Below are 13,412 nucleotides of genomic sequence, written 5' to 3'. Positions count from 1 at the left end.
GTGCAACGTCGCACGACCACGCAATTGTTAGTTAAAGTGACACAGTGCCGAATCGCAAAAAGTGCTCTGGTCAGGAAGGGGGTAAAATCTTTCGGGGCTGAAGTGGTTAATTACATTATCGGCAGCACCACCTCCAGCCCCGAAAATACACACCCCACGCCTATCCCCGCCATAGTATTTCATGTGTCCGGCATCCTGAAAGGGGACGGGCACATGAATAGGGAGAGCAGTGGAGATTTTGGGTGGGCAGCACCTGTGCGCCCACAATGCACGGGCTGCCACTGCGCTTTCCGTTGCAGGCATCCACCCTCCTTCCTCGGCTCTAGCCTGGTCCGGTCCCCCCAAGGGCCTGTGCACTTGCAGCGGGCTGCCAAAAATTTAGGCTGCAGCCTACTAGGCCGTGACCTGCTAGTCTGCACAGCCACACCGGATGCTTTCTTCCAGGGGGACAGCACTGAGGGGGCTCTCAGGGCGACCCCCTTTTGGGGGGGTGGTTTGAGTGGGCCCTCCATAGGCGCCCCCTGTGAGGGGCCTTAGTGGATGCTCCCTGTTAGGAGACTTAGTGGATGCCCCCCGTAAGGGGCCTTAGTGAATGCGCCCTGTGAGGGGCCTCAGCCAGTGCCCCCTGTGAAGGGCCCAGTGGAGTCCCCTGTGTGGGGTATCAATAGGCGCCCCCTGTGCGGGGTCTCAGCCAGTGCCCCCTGTGAGGGGTTTCAGTGGTGCCCCCTGTGCGGGGTTTCCGTAGGCACCCCTTGTGCGGGGTCTCAACCAGTGCCCCCTGTGAGGGGTCCAGTGGTACCCAATGTGCGGGGTATCCTTAGGTGCCCCCTGTGCGGGGTCTCAGCCAGTGCCCCTGTTAGGGGTCCAATGGTGCCCCCTGTGCAGGGTATCAGTAGGCGTCCCAGTGCAGGGTCTCGGTCAGTGCCCCTTGTGAGAAGGGTTGGTCAGCACCCCCTGTGCAGGACCTCGGTCGACGTCCCCCGTGTGGGACCTCGGTGACTCCCCTGTGTGGGACCTAAGGCGACGGAGGTTTCAGTCGGGGTCCTCCCGTGTTCTTTGCGTTTTCACAGGTGGTGCTTAGGCATATAGGTTAGCAAATGGCGCCCCCCCCCTCCCTCCCCTGCCTCATCGTTCTTGACTGATCCTATGTCTGGCTCTGCCATAATGGATGTGGCCCACCTTGCGGGGTTGGTGGCCACACTACCTGTCCTGTCAGTTAGTGAGGTTGTTCCTCCACAACTGCAGTGGCGCACAAGAAGGTGCTGGTTGTCTCTCTTATTACATCTGTGTGGGAAACTTTAAAAATGGTGGATGCAGCTGTGGCGGGGTTGCCACCCATAAACTGTCTCGCACAGCAAAAGCGTTCCCGTCTCCCTCCTATTTTGGAATATTTGTTCGTATAGACTGGGAGTGTCCAAAGCATCCCTTTGTAGTTCCAAAGACGCTTCGCTGTGAGGTACCCCTCGTGGGGTCCCTCCTTAAAGAGTGGACTGTTCCACCAGTAGTGGATCCCCCGTCTCTAGGTTGCGCAAGGCGACCATGATTCTGGTAGAGAAGTCTCCAGCTTTTAAGGATCCGGCTGACTTACCTGGAGGGGGAGAAGATTCCCTCTGATTTCGCTGAGTGGGCGGACCAGCTGGTCTTGGGGCTGCAGTTTGTATGCGATGCCTCTTGGATGCAGTTCCCTTCTTTGCTAAGCTCTCTGTTTCTGCAGTGGTGCTTAGACATGTATTGGGGCTTAGGTGTTGGTCTGCGGACTGGGCTTCTAAAAAAGTTCTGACTGGGTTACCATTTCAAGGCAATGTCTGGGGCTACCCTGGATGACATTGTTACGAATCTCACAGGAGGAAAGTGTACAGGTCTTCCACAGTCTGAAACAGGGAAAAGGGCCTCGCAGCGGATGCGGTCCTTCTCGGCACGCAATTGACCTGGTCTGGCAAGCTGAGAGCGGGGCTCCCTAGACCCACGGACAAGCCCCCTACAGCATGAAGGCGTGCCCTCACTTATGTCCTAGTGCTCCGGCCTTGAACCCCGAAAATAGTTTTTTCCTCCCAATTGGTGTCTGTCACCGGACTGTTGGCAGTTCTCCTTGGGGCTGTGCAAACCCTGTTGCTTCAGGGTGTGCTTGTCCCGGTTCCAGTGGGTACAGAAGGTCAGAATGAAGTCCATCCGCCCAGTGGTGGAGTCTCTACATCATGGGGACTTTCCGGCTTCTGTAGACATGACGGATGCTGATTACACACTCCAATATGTGCCCAACACCAATACTTCCTCCATTTTACTGTGGGAAAAGAGCATTTTCAGCCTGCAATGTTGACTTTTGGTCTCGCCTCCACCCCTCACGTACTCACAAAGATGTTGGCCCCAGTTCTGGCATGGTTACGTCAGCGGGGGATTGCGGTCCTGGGCTGCTTGGACGATCCTCTTCTGCGAGCAGACTCCTTGGCTACTGTGAGGAGCGACGTAGCTCGCTATACAGACCTCAGTTTTCAGTTGGCTTCTATACTACCTGAAGTCTGCTCCGGCTCCTTCCAGAAAATTGGAATATCTGGGCCTGACTCTGGTTTCATCTCTGGCCAGAGTGTTTCTTCCTTTGGACAAACTCCAGAAGTTGCATGCTGCGTTTCAACTACTGTTGTCCCGCAGGTGGGCCTCCCTGCGGTCCTGCATGTGGGTGTTGGGCCTGATGGTATCTACCTTCAAGGCACTTCCATTTGCGCAGTTCCATACAAGCTCCTTTCAAGTGAGATCCTGGCGTAAAGTAACCGAGGTCTCTGGGCTATCAGATACGGCTGAGCCAGAAACCCGGGGGTCCCTGGTCTGGTGGGTTCGCTCTCCGGGGATTTCAGCAGAGCACATCCTATCTCCCCTTGTATTGGACAGTGGTCACCACCCATGGCAGTCTGTCCGGGTGGAGAGGTGTCCTGGGACTAGGTTCTGCTCAGGGTCATTGGACGCTGGAGGAATCTGGACTGCTGCTCGAAATCCTGTTATTTCAAGCGATCAGACTATGTATGGATCATGGACGGTGACTTCAGGGGCTCCTGGTACGGATCCAATCGGATGATACCACAGCGGTGGTCTATGTCAATCACCAGGGCGGAGCAAAGAGTGTTGGCAGCCCTGACAGTAGCTAGCATCCTCCTATGGACAGAAGGCCTTGTTCCGGCCCTCGCCGCCGTATGCATTCTAGGAGTGCAAAAATGGCAAAAATGGCAGGCGGTTGCCTCAGTCGGCTAGTGTTGGTCCACTAGGTCTAGGACATGTTTCATTGGATATGTCTCCAATGGGGCACCCCTGAGGTAGACCTGTTGGCCTTCCGGCTTAACAGGACGGTACTGAGGTTTCTGGCAAGGTCACAGGCTCCTTTGGAGGACACTGCAGATGCTCTGGTGGCCCCGTTGGGCCGGTATAGTCGGATCTACGCCTCTCCTCCTCTCAAGATTCTGCCGCGGCTTTTGCGCAGGATCAAGGCCGAAGGAATTCCGGTCAGTCTAGTGGGCCCAGATGGTCTTGTCGGTCTTGGTACGCCGACCTGGTGCGCGTGGTCACTGACGTCCCTTGACAACTGCCTCTCAGGGAGGTTCTACTGTCCCAAAGGCCGATTTTCTATCCACCTTCAGTCGCTGGTTTTGGAGGCCTCGTTCTTTCTCAGTGGCTCAGATTTTGACCTTCCTTCACGGGGGGGGGGGGGGGGTTGAGCAGAACTTGGCCTTGAGTACCATCAAGGGCCAGGCGTCAGCCTTGGTGGTTTTCTTCGGTGTCCCCTGGTCTCACACCCCCTGGTGCGTACTCTTAATCAAGGGGTTCAACATCTGCCTCCACCGGTGCGGTCGCTTCTACCGCCATGGTATCTACTCTTGATGCGTTCGGTTCTACAGGAGCCTCCCGTTGGAAATATTTGGGAGGTTCCTCTGCTTGCTCTTCCCCAGAAGGTGGCCTTTTTGGTTGCTATCACCTCTGCTCGCAGAGTGTCGGAACTGTAGGCCTTACCATGTCATACTTCCTACCTGGTGATCCACAAAGATTAAGTGGTTCTTCACCCTTGTCCGTGGTTCCCTCCTCTAATTCTTTTGACTAAGGACGTTGTATTGCCTTCCCTGTGTCCCAGGTCAAAATGTCCACAGGGATTTACCTTACATGCCCTGGATGTGTTTGGGCGATTCGGGTGTATTTGGCAGTCACAGGGCCTTTTCGGAGATCAGACTCACTGTTTGTGATCACAGACAGGTCAAAAAAAGGGGCTGTCTGCTTCTTCTGCGACCCATCTAGATGGATCAGACAGACGATGCCTTGGCTGCTTGTTGCTTCTTGGGCCTTCCATCATCAGGCGTCAGCTGCGCTGGTTTACAAGGTGGCCACTTGCTCTTCGGTGTACACTTTCACAAAATTCTACAGCGTGGATGTGCTGGCATCTGAGGATGCTTCTTTTGGCCGCAAGGTTTTGCAGGATGCTGTTTAGAGGGTCTATTCCCTCTTGAAGGGGTATTGTTAATGGTTGGGTTCCAGTTTGTTTCTGTGTTGAGCTCCTGTTACCTGGTTGGTTCTTGTGTTAGCCTTGGGATTTTTTGTTGTCCCACCCCTCATGTTTGGCACTGCTTAGGGACATCCCCATGGTTCTGAATAATGGAGTGCTATGTCTGTCAATGAACGAAAGAGAAAATGGGATTGTTGACTTACCGTAAAATCCATTTCTCTGAGTTAATTGACAGACACAGCACCCACCCCTTTAAGGAGTTTTGATGCTTCTGACACTGCTTGTTCCTAAACTGAAGGCCTACAGCAGAGAGGGGGGTGTATATCACCTAGGACTGCCCATAGGCGTAGCCAAGTCTTTTTTCTGCCTAGTATCCTACTCCTGTAGGGGGCGATATAACCCTATGGTTCTGAATAATGGAGCGCTGTGTTTGTCAATAAAGGAAAGAGAAATGGATTTTACGGTAAGTCAAAAATCCTATTTTTCCATCCATCGATCGGATGAAAACGGACAGTCGGTCCGTTTTCATCTGATCCCTCATAGAGGAGAGCGGAGCGGAGCTCTGACAGATCCATCCCTGCACAGTGAGCGGAGACAGACCTGTCATCTGCCAGCTCAGCGGGGATCAACGGAGCGATCTCTGCTGAACAAGAGGAGTCCGTCAAAACAGACATGTGTGTGTGAAAGGGGTCTTAGCCTGGGTTCACATTGTGCAAACACAAACATTGCATGTGATTCGCACCCACACTGCTGTGCCGAACACATGCAATGTCTGTGCAATTAGAGTTCAGCTATACATTTATATACAATTGTATGGCTGAACTCGCAATAGCTTTGCAGGAAAAAAGTGCAGGGACTTTTTTTTCCCCCCACATTGGAATCGGATCGCATGGGTGTTCTCACCCATGTGATCTGATTCCTGTGCGAATTCACGCACTGTGATCTGTGAACCGATATGGGGGTGTCATTACATTGTAATGACACCCGCAGCGGTTCGCAGAGGGCAGTGTGAACTGCCTGGGGGAGAGGTGTGATGCAGGAACCGGCGCTGGAATTGTGCTGGTTCCCACATCGCATATGTGGGAACCTAGGCTCAGGGCTCATTTACACATGTGGTGCCCTCTGAAGAGTAATCCGTGTTTGGATTGCTCTTCAGAGGGAATTTGACAGGCAGTGAGGAGGTGTTATATCACCTCCTCACCACCTATTTAAACCCCACAGCAGCACCCTGCAACTGAATGCATTACACATGGATGCAGGAAACCCCCATTCACTTGGATGGGCCACATTCAGTAGGCACTACTGCTCGCTGAACCCAACAGTGCAGACAATTTTTGCCACACTGTGATGCAAAGAATTTTGGCTATTGCGTGTGTACATCCCCCCTCTGCTGCCTTTGCAGCTTAAAGCGGGGGTTCACCCACACCGCCAAAAAAAAATAAATACTGCAGCTGCTGACTTTTAATACATTGCCACTTACCTGTCCCGGGGTCCAGCGATGTCGGCAGGGGACGCCGAGAACCCGCTCGGTTCTCGGCAGCGCCGCCGCCATCCTAGGTGAGGGAATCAGGAAGTGAAGCGTTGCGGCTTCACTTCCCGGTTCCCTACTGCGCATGCGCGAGTCGCGCTGCGCGTCCCTAGTGGTCCCCGCTCTCTGCTGGGAGCTGTGTGTTCCCAGCAGACAGCGCGGTCGGGACAGGAAGAAGCATAGACTCCCATGGGAGTCTATGCCGGAAGTAGGTGCAAATACCTGTCCTTGACAGGTATCTGCACCCCCCTCCCCCCTGAAAGGTGCCAAATGTGACACCGGAGGGGGGGGGGGGTTCCGAAAAGCGGAAGTTCCATTTTTGTGTGGAACTCCGCTTTAAGAGGATCAGTTGGGTAGCAGTAAAAACACAGCTCAACCTCTATTTTTTATTGTCCCCCAACTATAAGTGTAAACAAAGTCGCAAAGCACTCTAAAGAGTAATCCACAGTGGATCATTTTTTAAAAATATTTGACAGGTGGCGAAGAAGCGTTATGTTTTCTCCTCACCACCTGTTTTTAACCCCTAAAACCCCATGCCACTGCGCTGTAGCCATGTGCATTGCACACAGTCGAGTTAAGCAAGCGCAGTGCCATACACTAGTGGGCTCTTTTACACAGGCAATTCTGCCGGCAGACTCCACTTTGCTCAGCGGGTGATCCATCTGCTGATCTCCGCTGAGCAGGCAGATGACAGATCTGTCTCCGCTCACTGTGCAGAGAGGGACCTGTCAGAGCCCCGCTCTCCATTTTCATCCTATCCAATCCACCAGACGGATGGAAAATAGGGTCACCATCCGTCTGGATTTCACGGACAGGATCGGATCGCATAACAGCGGGTGCCAGCGGACATGTCCCCGCTAACGCCTGCGGCTCCATAGAGGTGAATGGAGGCTCCGATCAGGTCCTCCTGAAAAACTGACAGGCGGACCTGATCAGAAAGCCCTGTGTGAAAGGGGCTTTAGTGTTCAGGTTTGGCTTGAAGAAAAGGTGGCAACACTACATGTGAGGGAACCACATGGCCCTCATTTTAAAGAGGCACTCCACCCTATTTACACAGGGGTTGCCCTTGAAGGAGCAATCCACAGTGGATCATTTCACAAAGGGCAGTTGGGAGGTGATATGTTCCCTTTTCAACACTTGTTCAACCCCTAAAAACCTGTGTACGTTGCACATGGTTATTAGCCACTTCAGTACTGGGCACTTTCACCCCCTTCCTGCCCAGGCCAGCTATTAGCAACATCACACTTTAAATGACAATTGCATAGCCGTGTAACACTGTTCCCATATGAAATTTTTATTATTTTCTTCACACAAATAGAGCTTTCTTTGGGTGGTATTTAAAGAGGAACTGCAGTCTGCTCACATAATTTGTAATAAAAACATCTTTGCCATTCTGAAGCTTCCCTCCAACCATTTTGCATATTATTTTATATATAATGTGAATCTGTACTTGCCAAATATGTTGGAGAAATCTCCCTCCACTGAGTCTGGCTGCATCCATTTTACGTGGGCATCTGAAGCTGCTGCCTGTTCACTTACTGGATTTACACAGAGGCACACCTCCAGCCCGCAGCTCTCATTGGCCCTCTTATTACTCACCCTCGAGGGGGTTACCTTGCAGGCGCGCTCCCGAGTCATTCATTCAGCGTCCATAGAAGCCGAATGTATGACTCGGCCCCACCCCCCAGCGCCTGGGTCATTGGATTTGATTGACAGCAGCGGGAGTCATTGGCTGCGCTGTTATCAATCCATCCAATCAGGACCCGAGACACCGGCTTTTGCTGGTGTGCTCGTCCCTGGGACGAGATAGAGGGGGTACAGGTAGGTAAAAATGGGGGGCTCAGTCCACCCCTGGTTAGGTGCAATTGTTTACAGTGATTGGTGGATTGTTTGTTAAATACTTGGTGATCTGTGTTGCACTTTGTCACCTGCCTGCGAAGGGACCCTGCATGGCTTGGAAACGTGGTTGTATGTGTACCGTGTGACCATGTAAATAAAGCTTTGCACCCTTCTGAGGAAAAAAAAGGCTGTATGTGAACCATGTGACCATGTTATTAAAGCTTTGGATCCTTCTGGGGAATCCCTGGTGTGATGATGACGACATTTCTACCCTTTTAAGGAGGAGTGGTCTCCTACATGTGTGATTATATGTGGACAGCTGTGGAGCCCCTCATTGGTCTATACAGGCTGATTGGCTGCAGCTAATCGGAAACACTTGGCCATACCCACTATGGAAATACGCTGATCTGGGCGGTGTACAGCCAGGGACGTCATGTGAATGAGCCCATTTGCCTCCCTACTGCATGCTATATTTCCTGCTTACAGTTACTAAGAAATCTCAACTACAAATAAATATTGAAATATATGTAGCAGAACCAAAAAAAAAAATCTAGTTGTATATCTACTTGCCAACCAGCGACATACTCGTACGTTGCTGCACTTTAAAATGATACTGAAGTCTTGTTTCTCTTTAGTTAAAAATAACATGTGTCATAGTTACCTGCTCTGTGCAATGGTTTTACACAGAGCAGGCAAGATCCTTTTCTTTTCGGGTCCCTCTTCTGTGCTCCTGGCCCCTCCCTAATGTTGAGTGCCCCCACAGCAAGCAGCTTGCTATGGGTGCACCCGAGCCGAGCCTCCTTTCTCTCCTAATTTATAGAATGCATTAAGATAAAAAACATTCTGTCTTTACAACCACTTTGAGTGGTTATGCCAGGATGATGGCTGCAGCTGCCGCTACCGTTTTTTTAGAGACGGTGGTTGGATCTCTTGTAAAAGCAATCCTAGATGCTAAATAGCCACTGGATTGCTCTTACAAGCAGAAGGAGGGGACATCAACCTCCCCCCTCCCCATCTTCTGCGGCTTGCTCGGGCTCTCCTCTCCCATCGGGAGACCTGAGCAACCAGCCAGCGTGTCCACTGGCTGTTTGGACAGCCGAACAAACCTGGTGGGCTTAGCACTATATGACCATATAGTGTGACCAAACCCCCGTATTTTTTGAATATGTTCAGGTGTTCAGGTGTTTTTAACTAGCCCTGCAGGAAATGTCATTCTTGTATGTGTGCGCTGTAAAATATTTTGTACTGTTTATAGGTCTTACAGCAGCACCATCTTGAATTTAAATGCATTGTATGGTGTGCCCCCCAAATATGTACTTGTATGTTGTAATAGGCCCTGACCAGGTTTTTTGGGCTGGAGCACCCCTCCCCCTCCTCATTACCTCCTATTTAGTGGCCACCAGTTATTAGGATGTGTCCCTTTCAGTTCTCCCACATAGAGGAGTTCAGCTCCCATGGTTGAGACAGAGGATCTTCCATTCTATTACTAGTGTAGGACCCACTAATTCGGGGTACTTTGTCGCAGTAAGTGGGCTTAGCACTATATGACCATATAGTGTGACCAAACCCCCGTATTTTTTGAATATGTTCAGGTGTTCAGGTGTTTTTAACTAGCCCTGCAGGAAATGTCATTCTTGTATGTGTGCGCTGTAAAATATTTTGTACTGTTTATAGGTCTTACAGCAGCACCATCTTGAATTTAAATGCATTGTATGGTGTGCCCCCCAAATATGTACTTGTAAGCCGAACAAAGCTGGGATCTCTGCTATGGTAACCCAGAAGCGATGACCTGACCTCACTTCTGGTTTAGCTAAATGTCAACGGCGCCATTTTAAAAAAATGTCTGTCAATGCCCATCAGAGTACCTGCCACCAGCATCAGAGTACCTGCCACCAGCATCAGAGTACCTGTCACAGCCCATCAGAGTACCCGTCACCAGCCCATCAGAGTACCCGTCACCAGCCCATCAGAGAACCTTTCACAGCCCATCAGAGTACCTTTCACCAGCCCACCAGAGTACCTATCTCCAGCTTACCAGAGTATCTGTCACCAGTCCATCAGGGTACCCAAGTACCTGTCACCAGCTCATCAGAGTACTCAAGTACCTGTCACCAGCTCATCAGAGTACTCAAGTACCTGTCACAAGCTCATCAGAGGACCCAAGTACATGTCACCAGCTCATCAGAGTACCCGAGTACCTGTCACTAGCCCATCCGAGTACCTGTCACCAGCCCATCAGAGTACCCAAGTACCTATCTATCTTCATCCCAGAGTTCGCAAGTTCCTGTCTCCAGCCCAGAGTACCCAAGTACCTATCTGCAGCCCATCAGAGTACCCAAGTACCTGAGTACCTATCTGCAGCCCATCAGAGTACCCAAGTACCTGTCTGCAACCCATCAGAGTACGCGAGTACCTATCTGCAGCCCATGCCTCATAGAATGTACTTCGAGGTGTTTGCTTTCCAAAATGGGGTCATTTTGTGGGTAATTCCACTGTCCTGGTGCTCCAGGACCTTTAAAGGTGTGATAGGTCATCAGGAAATTAGATGTGTAATTTATGCTCCTAGAACGCCTGACAGTGCTCCCTGCATGTTGGGCCTCTGTATGTGGCTAGGCTGTGAAAAAGTCTCACACATGTGGTATCGCCATACTCAGGAGGAGTAGCAGAATGTATTTTGGGGTGTAATTGGAAGTATACACTTACCGTGTGCGAGAAATACCTTGTTATTATGACAATTTTGTGTAAAAAAAATATATAATTAAATACATTTCTTAATTTTTCTCAAGGGGTCATTTGGGGTTTTTTTGTACTGTCCTGACATTTCATGGCCTCAAGAAATGAGATAGACTGTCAGTACACCAGGTGTGATCAGATGTGATACATTTTTAATGTTTTGCACCATAGCTTGTACACTCTGTAACTTTTACACAGACTAATGGCCCGTACACATGATCCGAAAATCGGACGAAAAATACCGCTTTCGAAGCAATCGGACGTTAATCGGATCGTTAGTACAGAGCTTTCGAGAGCCAATCACTACAGTTCATCTGATTATTATTAGATGGGACAAACACAAATAAATTTTCTGGTACAATACCAGAGTGTACAATTTCCTTTAATCAGTTGTCGTCCGAAAATACAATACAACAAGTGACATCACTTACAATTTTTTATTCTGTCATACAAGAATGTCACTTTAGTAACCTCTCCATTTTCGATATGCGACTAGCTTGCAAAAAAGAAAGGGACGATCTGTCGTCCGATTTTCAGATTGTGTGTATAGGGCTTAAATAATATCCACTAATTTGGGTTATTTTTACGAATGATATGTAGCAGTATACATATTGGCCCAAATTTATGAACAAAAATTACTTATTTGCGAAAATAAAAATTTTATATAGAAACTATCAAAAGTGTTTTTTTTTTTCAAATTTTTCACTCTTTTTTTACTTATATCGCAAAAAAAAAAAAAAAAAAAAAGTGGTGATTAAATACCACCTAAAGGAATTTCTATTTGTGTGAAAAACAATGATAAAAAGTTTGTTTGGGTACAGTGTTGCATGACTGAGTAATTGGCAAAGTGTGAGAGCGCTGAAAGTTGAAAATTGGTCTAGGCAGGAACGGGGGTGTAAGTGTATTGAAGCAACAGTGTATTATTAAAATATTATATATTATATATTACATATTAATTATATATTAATATATAAAAATATAATAAATGAATAATTGAAAAAAACATTTAAAGTCCCCCTGTGGTTGCGCGCAAAGGTGATCGCACGCGCCGGTCCCACACACACGCAAACAGCGATCGTCTTGTGAGGTTTAACTGTGAACGGCAGATCATGGGCAGTAATCCTAGCACCCGACCTCCTGTTTAAATCTAAAGTGGTAACCTGTAAAGGCTTTTAAGGTATCACCTACGGATAGTAACATTTACGTTGTTTGACGCTGTTGCACATGTTTGGTATCTATTTATTTGGAGTAACATCATCTTTTATAGTTTGCCAGAAAATTGGGTAATGTATTGTGTTTTTTTGCATTAGAATTAAAAAAAGTGTATTTTTTACAAAAAATATTGCGTTTTGAAAAAGTGCTAACATCTGTGTACCACTCCTATCACCAAAGAGCAACAGTGAAATTTTATAAAAGTTCAATAAGTCTTTATCTGCCCGCAATCTCAAATCGCACTGCAATAGTGGAAAAAACGCATCTGGTCGGTTTGTATGATATTCATTTTAAATGGCACCTAAAAGGTGATGCGGATTTGCCACGCAATAAATCACACTGCAATTGTAGCAAAGCGCATTGCGCAAAGCTTGTCATCTAAAAAGGAGCAGGAGCTTGTTTTGGGTGAGAAGCTTTGCGTGACAACGGTTGGCTACGATTGCAGCATGATTTATCATGTGACACATGCGTTGCACAATGCTTGGTGTTTTGTGCCTTTCTATAAAATGCAGTTGTTCTATTTTTGTGTGTGTTGTTGTGTGTTTCAGCCTATTCATATTGAATGGGCGTTGTAACACAATGTATGAAAACACGTGCATGGCAACACTCAGCATTGTGCTGTAAATGGGCTGGAGCTGGCCTGCACCATGAGTAGGGGATGTGGTTACGTAAACAGGAAGCCACAGCACACAGATTTCAAGAAATTAAAAAGGTAAGTATACTTTTTTTTTTTTTTTATTAAGCAGGTGTCTATTTTATCAGTATTAAACTTAAAATAGGAATTTTTTTTTTATAGTTTTAGATAGAGTGGAGAGGGATTAGAATGTCTGTGAAGTTTTTATTGCTGTCTGTGTCCCCGTTGAGGAGATTCACCCTCTCTATTTATTCTGTTCATTGTTATCACTTAAATTGAAAGAAAATCCAACATTTTGGGTTGTCACCAGAACAGGAATAGACAGGAAATCTTCCAATGGGGACACTAGTTCTGGTAACAAGGAATTCTCTCACTTTGGAGGGATTTCCTCTCACTTCCTGTTTTGGCTATGGGACAGGAAGTGAAGGGAAAGCTCCCCAATGGGACACAGATGGCAAAAAAAAAAAGAAAGAAAGAAAAAAAATTGTCAGGGGTTATAACCTTCCTTAGTCTATCCAAAATGGGAAAAAAATGCCTATAGTTTATTATTTATTTCAGGTACTTATATAGCGCTGTCAATTTATGTAGCGCTTTACATAAATATATTGTACCTTTACATCAGTCCCTGCCCTCAAGGAGCTAACAATCTAAGGCCCCTAGCTTTAGACAGGGCCAATTAACCTACCAGCATGTCTTTGGAGTGTGGGAGAAAGCCAGAGTACCCGGAGAAAACCCACGCAGGCACAGCTCGAATAGTGTCGTGGCTGGAATTCGAAGCGATGACCATAGTGCTGCTAGGTGGAAGTGCAAACCACTTACCCACTGTGCTGTCCAATAGTTCACCTTTAATTTTAAGGCCAGCATGTTAAACTCTCCCTTTCAGCATTTTGATACTTTCACTGACAATTACTCAGTCATGCAACATGGTACCCAAATGCATTTTATATCATTTTTGACAAATACAGCTGTCCTTTGGTGGTATTTAATCA

This window comes from Aquarana catesbeiana, linkage group LG01 (assembly GCF_042186555.1).
Source record: "Aquarana catesbeiana isolate 2022-GZ linkage group LG01, ASM4218655v1, whole genome shotgun sequence".
Lineage (NCBI taxonomy): Eukaryota > Metazoa > Chordata > Amphibia > Anura > Ranidae > Aquarana > Aquarana catesbeiana.
This window is presented reverse-complemented; position numbering follows the sequence as displayed.